Here is a 12,404-nt window from a genome sequence, read left to right on the forward strand (position 1 = left end):
ACTGACTACTATTCTGAATTCATTCAAACGACCCTGGGTTGATTCAGAATGTAACTGTTCAGTAGACGTGACCTCCAAGTGGTAATAAAGCCAGAAAGAGCATCCACCTAAAACATTTATAAGGTTTTGAGGACAGATCAACAACTGTGTAAGCTGCAAATATTTTTGGTCTAATGTTGCAATATTATCACACAAATACATGCATTTACACAGTTTACAATGTGAAAATGTTACACAGTTGTCCAAAAGTCCTCAGAAAGTGAAATAAGCCTAAACACAACAGTGGTAAATTTTAACTAGAAGTTTCTTTACAAATTTATTCTTACAACTACTTCATCATGTTGGCCAGCACTATGATAAATCATCCAATTCCGGTTTAAAGTTCAGTACTATTTAGGATGGCAGTCAAGTCTATGGAGGATGGTTAGTTTTGCGAGAAGTTGAGTAAAAGATTACCCACGGTCGCTCGAGTTTACGGTCGACGCTAGCTGGTGAACCAACAAGTTTATGCCTCTGCTCGCCGTATTTACCTTAGCAGCGATGAGCTGTCGTCTCCAAGGCTGCTGAAATTCCTATAAAACCAAAATAAGGCTTTGCTGTCTTTTCCAGCAGAAACTCTTCCTATGTTTCTCGTTATGCAATAAAACATGTATTCATCCCTAGTCTTGGAATATGGCGATATGCACTCGAATGGCTGGAGCAATGTTCATATTAAAATGTCCTCTGAGACCTCACAGGGAGAATTAACTAACTGGCTGGTTTGTTTCTCCACAGCTGGAGCTCAACGACACTACAGCTAATATCTGTGAAGAAAGTGAAAGAAACAGTTCCGAGACAATTACTGTGCACCAGGATGAGTTTACCTTACTCCTCTGGCCCCCAAACCCTCCGGTCTTAACGCTATCGACAATCTGTGTGGCCACCTCGATCCTGCTGTTCGTGCCATGGATCCTCTACTAAAAACCTATCGAAGATACCTATAGCACGGGAGTGAGCATGGCTCCACATCCCTGTCGTTAATTCCAGGACACCACTTACTCTCTTCCTGCCCGTCTCGCAGTGGTCCACGCTTCAAAAGTTGGGTCCGCAGCTCGTGGTCTCGCGGTCGCGTTCTCGTTTCTCGAGCACGGGGTCCCGGGTTCGATTCCTGGCTGGGTCAGGGATTTTCACCTGCCTCGAGATGACTGGGTGTTTGTGTTGTCCTCATAATTTCATCATAATTCATGGACGTGGCAAGGCTGGACTGAGAAAAGTTTGGTAATTTGTACGGGCGCCGAAAACCGTGGAGTTCAGCGCCCCACAATCCAAAACATCATCATCATCATCAAAAGTTAGCTATTGAGGCTTCTGATAGGTGATTGCATTAATGTGACTGGAGAGTGTGTACTTAACAGAATAAAAATGAGAAATATTCAGGCAAGAAGCTGTGACGTTACTGTACATGTCGCTACGTAACGTTATTTCGTTTACTGCAGGTATTTCGTACTTTGTGAGTTGGAGCAGTGTGTCTGAGAAAGCAGCCTTGCACCCAATTCGCTGTTGGTTTGCCGATGGAAGTGTCCCTATAGCCGTTAGTAGAGTAGAATAACTGTTGATGAATCTCGTTATCTCGAGCGGTGTCCACTTTGAGGAGAAGAGGCAGTTCGCATAAACTGAGCAATGACCTCGTTTGTGGCTAGTCAAAGCCAGGCTGGCGTTTGCACCCTTAGAGGAGCAGATTGCACCACGGTCGCTTTACAGTCCCTGAGAGTAACGAAGAGTGACATTCACTCTTCCCTGTAAGGTCTGAAAACACAGTTGCCACGTCGCGCACCATCTCGACCGCGAATAGTGATCAGTTGTGTCCACTTTAAAAATTTGATTCAGCCAATAGTATTGCGTCTTTGTGGATAGAGTTCTCGGTGTGTAAGGCTGACCAATCATGAAGACACTGTAATCTTTGTGTTAAAAATTATGCATCTTGCACATGAAATGAGGGAAGTTAGGCATGATTTTCTTTGCATTCTCATGCATTTAGCAACGATTCTCGCCGGTCACCCTGCTAACAGCATCTCCCACCACGTAGAGTTTTTGAGAGCATACGCCTAACGAACAGAAACTTAGGTACTGGGCACAGTGCTCCGGTCCATCGAGGAAAGGCATTATATCCAGCCACTGGTTTGTTACTGGTAGGCATATGCGAGTAGTTTAAGTGAATGTAAGTAACATAACTGTGGTAGGAATCCATCATCCACACGGCTTGTTGCTTGCTTACTCTACTACACAATTTGTGTTGCTCATTGTGATTACTTTTGTGGCTTCTTACCGTAACATTGTGCTCGATTACATGAGCTGCCCCGATAAGAAGTTCTTGTGCGCCAGCTCCGTACAGCCTTCAACACTTTGGTACCTATCACTGTGTTGGCGACCTTTCGTAATCTAAATTTAACAATATAGAAGTTTGATTTCTGTTAAGCTCATTGTGATTCGTGTCAACCATTAGAGCAAATAAATAACTGTTATTCTCAGATTTGATTTGTGTTTCAAGATCCTACAACTTGTCCTACATCTAGTTCTGGATAGGCTTTCCTTTAAAAGTAAACGTAACCGATTGTATTTCTATTCAGTTCGCTTCACTGTCGTGGTTCTGTGCTTTTGCACAATGGCCCACTACAAAGATAACTTATGTATTATTCTATCAAAGCATTGATAATTGCATCAATCTGTCTTGTGTTATTACGCTTTAGTTTCTGCAGATATTATATTATTAAATCAACGAGCCTTGTATTGGCTCGTCTTATATCATTACCAGTTAAATTCTTTTGATACTCAATTTCAAAGCAACAAGCATTGCTCTCGCTCGTCCTTCATCAGTACACCGTTCTCTTGTGTGCTCTGTGTGAAAGCTATGAACATTGCACTCGCCTCGACTTTCCCCACCTCACAAGCAGTAGACCCATACAACGGTTCAAACGAAACGATCAAAATTTGACTTATATGACTATAAATGGAGTAGCTATAATCAACCTGTTTATAAGATGTTTTAATGACATCGCCCTTTACACGCCTCCTGCATAATCGCTATTATTATTAAGTCTACAGTACATTCTTTATCTGACCTCGTGGACGTGAAAAATTGGACGAGTTCTTGGAGTACATCAGTAATATCTATGACAATATCAAGTTTATGACAGACGATGCATTGAAATTCCTTTCCGTACTTGTCCGCCGAAAGGTCAATGGCTGCGTTGTCACAGTTTTTACAGAAAACCCAACCAAATATAACGGTACCAGCACGTTACCAGCTACCACCATCCAGCACAGAAACGTGTTACGAGAATCTTGAAGTCTCTGAAAGATGACGTGGGCCTCAGAACGTCACGAATACATACAATACCGTGTGGGTGTGGCTAGTGTTATGTTGGACAGACTGTGGGCATTATTGAATATATAAAAATCACACGCTGATGTTCTGTGACGATGAATGAACCTATCGATGCCCGATTTCTGAAGCGAAGATTACGGTACCGTTTATTTAGAACTTACATGTCCTTCGCTTTTGTCAGGGGAGCCCATTATTTTTGCTTAGCTTTCAGTTATCTGCAGAATCTAATAGCTACCTGGAGGGCAATTCCTCAAGGCCAAAGCGTCCTGACCATCTTCCAGGAAATCTGTTGTTAAGTTCCTGCACAAGGTCACGCATTGAATGGGCTTAGTGGCCATCGTGCCGTAAGCTACAGAGAGAAAAATAGTTACGAAATACTGTACCAAACCGATTTTGGAACTCAAAAAGATATCACAGGAAAGTTAACCTTTCTGTGAGCACTTTTATGGACATTACCGAAGCTTACGTATCGGTAAACAGAACTGTCTTGTTGAATGTCCTTCTTCTCAGGGACTGGACACAGTAGCGCAGGAATTACACCACTGGCCATTAAAATTGCTACGCCATGAATATGACGTGCTACAGAAGCGAAATTTAACCGACAGGAAGAAGATGCTGTGATATGCAAATGATTAGCTTTTCAGAGCCGGTGGCGACGCCTACAACGTGCTGGCATGACGAAAGTTTCCAACCGATTTCTCATACACAAACACCAGTTGACCGACGTTGCCTGGTGAAACGTTGTTGTGATGCCTCGTGTAAGGAGGAGAAATGCGTAGCATCACGTTTCCGACTTTGATAAAGGTCGGATTGTAGCCTATCGTGATTGAGGTTTATCGCTTCGTGACATTGCTGCTCGCGTTGGTCCAGATCCAATGACTGTTAGCAGAGTATGGAATCGGTGGGTTCAAGATGGTAATACGGAACGCCGTGCTGGATCCCAACGGCCTCGTATCACTAGCAGTTGAGATGACAGAAATCTTATCTGCATGGCTGTAACGGATCGTGCAGCCACGTATTGATCCCTGAGTCAACAGATGGGGATGTTTGCAAGACATCAACCATCTGCACGAACAGTTCGACGACGTTTGCACCAGCATGGACTATCAGCTCGGAGGCCATGGCTGCGGTTACACTTGACGCTACACAGGACCGCCTGCGATGGTGTACTCAACGACGAACCTGGGTGCACGAATGGCAAAACGTCAATTTTTCGGATGAACCCAAGTTCTGTTTACAGCATCATGATGGTCACATCCGTGTTTGGCGTCATCGCGGTGAACGCACATTGGAAGCGTGTATTCGTCATCGTCATACTGGCGTATCACCCGGCGTGATGGTATGGGGTGCCACTGATTACACGTCTCGGTCACCTCCTGTTTGCATTGACGGCAATTTGAGCAGTGGACGCTACATTTCAGATATGTTACAGCCCGTGGCTCTACCCTTCATTCGATCCCTGCGAAACCCTACATTTCAACAGTATAATGCGCGACCGCATGGATACAGAAAATATTCAACTGCTGCCCTGGCCAGCACATTCTCCAGATCTCTCACCAATTGAAAACGTCTGGTCAATGGTGGCCGAGCAACTGGCTCGTCACAATACGCCAGTCACTACTCTTCATGAACTGTGCTATGGTGTTGAAGCTGCATGGGCAGCTGTACCTGTACACGCCATCCAAGCTCTGTTTGACTCAATGCCCAGGCGTATCAAGGCCGTTATTACGGCCAGAGGTGGTTGTTCTGGGTACTGATTTCTCTGGATCTATGCACCCAAATAGTGTGAAAATGTAATCACGTGTCAGTTCTAGTATAATATATTTTCCAATGAATACCCGTTTATCAACTGCATTTCTTCTTGGTGTGGCAATTTTAATGGTCAGTAGTGTAGTAAGGAACTCCTCGGCAGTCACAACTGCGAGGGTCAGATACCGAAGATTAGTATCGGAAAGCCTTGAAATAAAGAGATGAGATTGTCAAGGACATAAGATGTCACCAGTTCTGTTCAACTTGTTCCTGAGCGAAGAAATGGAGAATGGTGAACTAACCCATAGCTATTGAAGGCGTACAAAGAAAATTAAATATGGTACCACGGTAGACCACAAAACCTTTGCAGATGATACGGCACTGCAACATGAGAAATGAGAAGATAAAAAATGATACTGGAAAATGATGAAGCAAAATCAGGCCACACGATTGCGTACAATAACACAAAAGTTCTGAGTGCGGAGACTACTGGTAAGTTTGAGATGAAATGATGTAGTATGCCATCAGCTTCTGCTCCCTGGGGGAAACCACAACAGCCAAATTAAATGCCCATAAGAGCATAATAGACAAGCTACAAATGCTGCAGAAACTACGGTATGTTGCCAACACAATATATTGAACGAAATACCTGTCCAAGTATGCCAAACTGAGACATTATATGTCAACAATAAGAAGCGACGTATTCTACGCAACGGAGACGACCATTTTGGGCAAGAAAGCGACCCTCCTCCTCGAGAAGGAGGAATAAGGATCTTGAGAGACATATGAACAACGATGAAACTAGTTAAAGTCTAGACACGTAGATCAAGGCAGAAGTGTTGAGCCAAATTCTAGTATGGTGCGGTAGAGAAGATTGAGATTTGTTGAGCATGTTGTAAGAATGGAGGACAACACTCTAACTAAGGACATATGGAACGCAACATGTTTAACAGGCAACAGTTGGATGAAAGGAGTCATGGGCGCTAGGAAAGAATAGGAACAAGCGAAAATAATTCATATTCAGTAGTGCTGGATAGTTCTAGCTATAGGATACCAGAATCAAAGTTAACGTCGTAGAAGTAGGAAAGCCAGGAGGAGCGAGAGAACGAAGAGGTATTGGGTAGAAAGAAGACGTACTGAACAAGTCACCTGTAATCTAAAGAGTCGAAGTGATCCAAATAAATAAATGTATTATTAATGGGTGCAGGAAGACAGTTTAGCACCGTGAGATAAGCAATTTCCAGTCACTGTGACGTCATGATGAAGACCACTGGAATCTCCAGGAACGACGGACCGCGGCTCCAGAGGGGCCGTTAAGCGGAAGGTAAACAGCCTACGTTAAAAGGTGCGGCCGTACGCCTGTTTGCCCCGCTGGGCCGGTGTTATTTTAGAAACTGTTACGGGGACGTCCCGTTATCTGGCCCCCTCTCCACTGTCCCTGTTATGTCCGTTTTCTGTTCCTTCACCGCCTGCTCATTCTGTCTCACTCCCCCCCCCCCCCCCCCCCGCCGCCTCTCCACCATATCTCCCAACCTTCGCTACCTATCTCTCTCTCTGTATCTCTTCTCTGTCTTCCCCCGCACCAAAACTACTACAACCATCCAGGAAGACGGAACGGGTCCAGGTAATATATTCAAGGTTGGAGGCCGGGCTCAGGCAGCCATCGGATACATTATCACAGCTGCAGCGAGTAAGGGCGGCTTCGTGTTGTTTATTCTTATTCGTGTTTAACCGACAAACATTGTCGTCTGTCCCAGCCGCCTCAGGGTACATGCCACGAAACGACGTTGCAGCAGCATCTGTTTATAGAGATAATTTTCTATTACAGTAACTACTAGAACCAAAGAACTTGAAAGATGAGTGGAACGGGATAGAAGTGTTTTGAAAAGGGATCTACTAACAAATCACCTACCAGACGAATACCAGTCAGGTTTCTGTAAACATCGCCGAACGACATCTGCTTTAGTAAAGATCACGAATGGCCTGAAGATTGCAATGGATGCACGAGAGGCTACTGTCATGTGCTTCTTCGACTTCAGCAAAGCCTTCCTGGCAGATTAAAACCGTGTGCCGGACGGAGACTCGAAATCGGGACCTTTGCCTTTCGCGGGCAAGTGCTCTACCAACTGAGCTACCCAAGCACGACTCACGACTCCTCCTCACAGCTTTAATTCCGCCAATACCTCGTCTCCTACCTTCCAAACTTCACAAAAGCTCTTCTGCGAACCTTGCGGAACTAGCACTTCTGGAAGAAAGGATATTGCGGAGACATGGTTAGCCACAGCCTGGGGGATGTTCCATTCTCAAGCCCTTGACATGGCTGTCTTCGACATTTTACTTGTCAAACTTAGTAGCCTAAATTTCTCTCCAAGTGAGGTGCAGTGATTTCGCTCGTACTTGGTGTCGCGCTAAGAATGCGTCACGTCTTGCATCGTGAAGTTAAATGGAGGCAAGCAGCATCAGCCGTCTCCCAGGGTTGGAAAGTAGGTCATACACTCTTTTCCTTGTATGTCTACGATCTCTCATTAGTTCTGTTCTACTGCAAATACCATATGTACTCTGATAACCTGCAGTGTACCTAAGTGCAAACCCAATAAACCTGAAACAAGTAACGAGAAACTCAATATGAATCTGTGTGCTCTATCAGAATGTACACTGAATGAAGTTAGTTCAATCCATCCAAAGCAAAAGCGGTATTGAAAGGTCTCTGTTGGATTCCTTTCATGTTAATTTCTTAAATCTGTTGTCATTTACGGCATAAATTCCTCTTCTAAATTTACTGTGGTGTTCAACCCACGTGGGGTGTACTTTGTGAGACCAGTACCACGTGCTTATACAATTGTTTGACCCATCAGGATAGTAGTAAGACGTTAGTAACCAGTTCGAGGTTTTTCTTTTGCAAATTGCGTTTCGATCTAATTTATTTTAATTATCAAAATTATTGTGGAGTTACACTCTTTGTGTAAACCAAGTTGACCACGTGAAGCATGTGGTGTAATCATCAAAGTAGCCCTCAGCTATTCTTTACGGGAAGATTTCACAGGGAGTTAGTATGAATTTAGTATACCAGTGTGTGGTAATTACATGACGGGCAGGATTGCGCTACGAACATAACTTCTTTGGGTGAAAATTGAATCGGTTGGTTGTGGTTAATTTCCTCTTGCATATGTTTCAACGTTCTTCGTGCGTTATTTTATGAATGCAGTGTTGTATGCAGTCTCCCAATCTTGGCTCCATATTTGATGTGTTCCGTAAGATTACAAACTCACATTTTCGCAATCCTAAATAAGTCACCAGCTTAGTTACGACTCAAGTTTAATATGCTGAAATTTCAATAATCAATGTTAAAATAAATTTCCAAATATAAACTGGTTTATTTCTTTTTCTTTAAATTCTCTTATTTAAATTCTCTTATTTAAATTCTCCCCCCCCATGAACCATGGACCTTGCCGTTGGTGGGGAAGTTTGCGTGCCTCAGCGATACAGATGGCCGTACCGTAGGTGCAACCACAACGGAGGGGTATCTGTTGAGAGGCCAGACAAACATGTGGTTCCTGAAGAGGGGCAGCAGCCTTTTCAGTAGTTGAAGGGGCAACAGTCTGGATGATTGACTGATCTGGCCTTGTAACATTAACCAAAACGGCCTTGCTGTGCTGGTACTGCGAACGGCTGAAAGCAAGGGGAAACTACAGCCGTAATTTTTCCCGAGGACATGCAGCTCTACTGTATGATTAAATGATGATGGCGTCCTCTTGGGTAAAATATTCCGGAGGTAAAATAGACCCCATTCGGATCTCCGGGCGGGGACTACTCAAGAGGACGTCGTTATCAGGAGAAAGAAAACTGGCGTTCTATGGATCGGAGCGTGGAATGTCAGATCACTTAATCGGGCAGGTAGGTTAGAAAATTTAAAAAGGGAGATCGATAGGTTAAAGTTAGATATAGTGGGAATTAGTGAAGTTCGGTGGCAGGAGGAACACGACTTTTGGTCAGGTGATTACAGGGTTATAAATACAAAATCAAATAGGGGTAATGCAGGAGTAGGTTTAATAATGAATAAAAAAATAGGAGTGCGGGCTAGCTACTACAAACAGCATAGTGAACGCATTATTGTGGCCAAGATAGACACAAAGCCCATGCCTACTACAGTAGTACAAGTTTATATGCCAACTAGCTCTGCAGATAATGAAGAAATAGATGAAATGTATGACGAGATAAAAGAAATTATTCAGGTAGTGAAGGGAGACGAAAATTTAATAGTGATGGGTGACTGGAATTCGTCAGTAGGAAAAGGGAGAGAAGGAAACATAGTAGGTGAATATGGATTGGGGGGAAGGAATGAAAGAGGAAGCCGCCTTGTAGAATTTTGCACAGAGCATAACTTAATCATAGCTAACACTTGGTTCAAGAATCATGAAAGGAGGCTGTATACATGGAAGAAGCCCGGAGATACTGACAGGTTTCAGATAGATTATATAATGGTAAGACAGAGATTTAGGAACCAGGTATTAAATTGTAAGACATTTCCTGGGACAGATGTAGATTCTGACCACAATCTATTGGTTATGAACTGCAGATTGAAACTGAAGAAACTGCAAAAAGGTGGGAATTTAAGGAGATGGGACCTGGATAAACTGAAAGAACCAGAGGTTGTAGAGAGTTTCAGGGAGAGCATTAAGGAACAATTGACAGGAATGGGGGAAAGAAATACAGTAGAAGAAGAATGGGTAGCTCTGAGGGATGAAGTGGTGAAGGCAGCAGACGATCAAGTAGGTAAAAAAACGCGGGCTAATAGAAATCCTTGAGTAACAGAAGAAATATTGAATTTAATTGATGAAAGGTGAAAATATAAAAATGCAGTAAATGAAGCAGGCAAAAAGGAATATAAACGTCTCAAAAATGAAATCGACAGGAAGTGCAAAATAGCTAAGCAGGGATGGCTAGAGGACAAATGTAAGGATGTAGAGGCTTGTCTCACTAGGGGTAAGATAGATACTGCCTACAGGAAAATTAAAGAGACCTTTGGAGAGAAGAGAACCACTTGTATGAATATCAAGAGCTCAGATGGCAACCCAGTTCTAAGCAAAGAAGGGAAAGCAGGAAGGTGGAAGGAGTATATAGAGGGTTTATACAAGGGCGATGTACTTGAGGACAATATTATGGAAATGGAAGAGGATGTAGATGAAGATGAAATGGGAGATAAGATACTGCGTGAAGAGTTTGACAGAGCACTGAAAGACCTGAGTCAAAGCAAGGCCCCGGGAGTAGACAACATTCCATTAGAACTACTGATGGCCTCAGGAGAGCCAGTCATGACAAAACTCTACCATCTGGTGAGCACGATGTATGAGACAGGCGAAATACCCTCAGACTTTAAGAAGAATATAATAATTCCAATCCCAAAGAAAGCAGGTGTTGACAGATGTGAAAGTTACCGAACTATCAGTTTAATAAGTCACAGCTGCAAAATACTAACGCGAATTCTTTACAGACGAATGGAAAAACTGGTAGAAGCCGACCTCGGGGAAGATCAGTTTCGATTCCGTAGAAATGTTGGAACACGTGAGGCAATACTGACCTTACGACTTATCTTGGAAGAAAGATTAAGAAAAGGCAAACCTACGTTTTCAGCATTTGTAGACTTAGAGAAAGCTTTTGACAATGTTGACTGGAATACTCTCTTTCAAATTCTGAAGGTGGCAGGGGTAAAATACAGGGAGCGAAAGGCTATTTACAATTTGTACAGAAACTAGATGTCAGTTATAAGAGTCGAGGGACATGAAAGGGAAGCAGTGGTTGGGAAAGGAGTGAGACAGGGTTGTAGCCTCTCCCCGATGTTATTCAATCTGTATATTGAGCAAGCAGTAAAGGAAACAAAAGAAAAATTCTGAGTAGGTATTAAAATTCATGGAGAAGAAGTAAAAACTTTGAGGTTCGCCGATGACATTGTAATTCTGTCAGAGACAGCAAAGGACTTGGAAGAGCAGTTGAAGGGAATGGACAGTGTCTTGAAAGGAGGATATAAGATGAACATCAACAAAAGCAAAACGAGGATAATGGAATGTAGTCAAATTAAGTCGGGTGATGCTGAGGGAATTAGACTAGGAAATGAGACACTTAAAGTAGTAAAGGAGTTTTGTTATTTAGGGAGTAAAATAACCGATGATGGTCGAAGTAGAGAGGATATAAAATGTAGACTGGCAATGGCAAGGAAAGCGTTTCTCAAGAAGAGAAATTTGTTAACATCGAATATAGATTTAGGTGTCAGGAAGTCGTTTCTGAAAGTATTTGTATGGAGTGTAGCCATGTATGGAAGTGAGACATGGACGATAACTAGTTTGGACAAGAAGAGAATAGAAGCTTTCGAAATGTGGTGCTACAGAAGAATGCTGAAGATAAGGTGGGTAGATCACGTAACTAATGAGGAGGTATTGAATAGGATTGGGGAGAATAGAAGTTTGTGGCACAACTTGACTAGAAGAAGGGATCCAGTCTAGCTTACCAAATTCTGAACCAGACTAACATTAATTATAATCTTTTAATAGTCATACGACAACCGGTGATATATATATATATATATATATATATATATATATATATATATATATATCCTAAGACTGGTTTGATGCAGCTCTCCATGCTACTCTATCCTGTGCAAGCTTCTTCATCTCCCAGTACCTACTGCAACCTACATCCTTCTGAATCTGCTTAGTGTATTGATCTCTTGGTCTCCCTCTACGATTTTTACCCTCCACGCTGCCCTCCAATGCTAAATTTGTGATCCCTCGATGCCTCAGAACAGGTTCGCAGGAGAGCTTCTGTAAAGTTTGGAAGGTAGGAGACGAGGTACTGGCAGAAGTAAAGCTGTGAGTACCGGGCGTGAGTCGTGCTTCGGTAGCTCAGTTGGTAGAGCGCTTGCCCGCGAAAGGCAAAGGTCCCGAGTTCGAGTCTCGGTCGGGCACACAGTTTTAATCTGCCAGGAAGTTTCAATCACATAATTAATTGTAGTTTCAGTATAATGACACTGTGGTCATTGTTTGCTAATTAACTGAAATATAGTAGAGTGATTAAATTAGTGCCACAAAGTTATTTTAATTCTACAAATTATTAGTTTTATAAGATATACAATTTTTTTGCGATAACCACTTTGTAAAACATGTTTTTTATCTTATCTTTTTTTGCCTTTGCAGATTGTGCATTGCAATGTTCTGCTTTACAATACTGATATTATTTTCATGTTTTTTTTTAATTGCTGTGGCACCTTTGCTATTTTCATAAATTTTACTTGTTA

The 12,404-nt window shown here is 42.7% G+C and overlaps 1 non-coding gene across 1 annotated transcript; it reads left to right on the forward strand.

Moving 5' to 3' along the window:
• Positions 1–12,000: 12,000 nt before the first annotated feature.
• Positions 12,001–12,075, forward strand: Trnas-cga (transfer RNA serine (anticodon CGA)). Its single transcript has one exon. It is a non-coding gene; the product is annotated as a tRNA-Ser (tRNA).
• The last annotated feature ends 329 nt before the right edge of the window (positions 12,076–12,404 follow it).

This window comes from Schistocerca cancellata, chromosome 8, assembly GCF_023864275.1.
Source record: "Schistocerca cancellata isolate TAMUIC-IGC-003103 chromosome 8, iqSchCanc2.1, whole genome shotgun sequence".
Classification (NCBI taxonomy): Eukaryota; Metazoa; Arthropoda; class Insecta; order Orthoptera; family Acrididae; genus Schistocerca; species Schistocerca cancellata.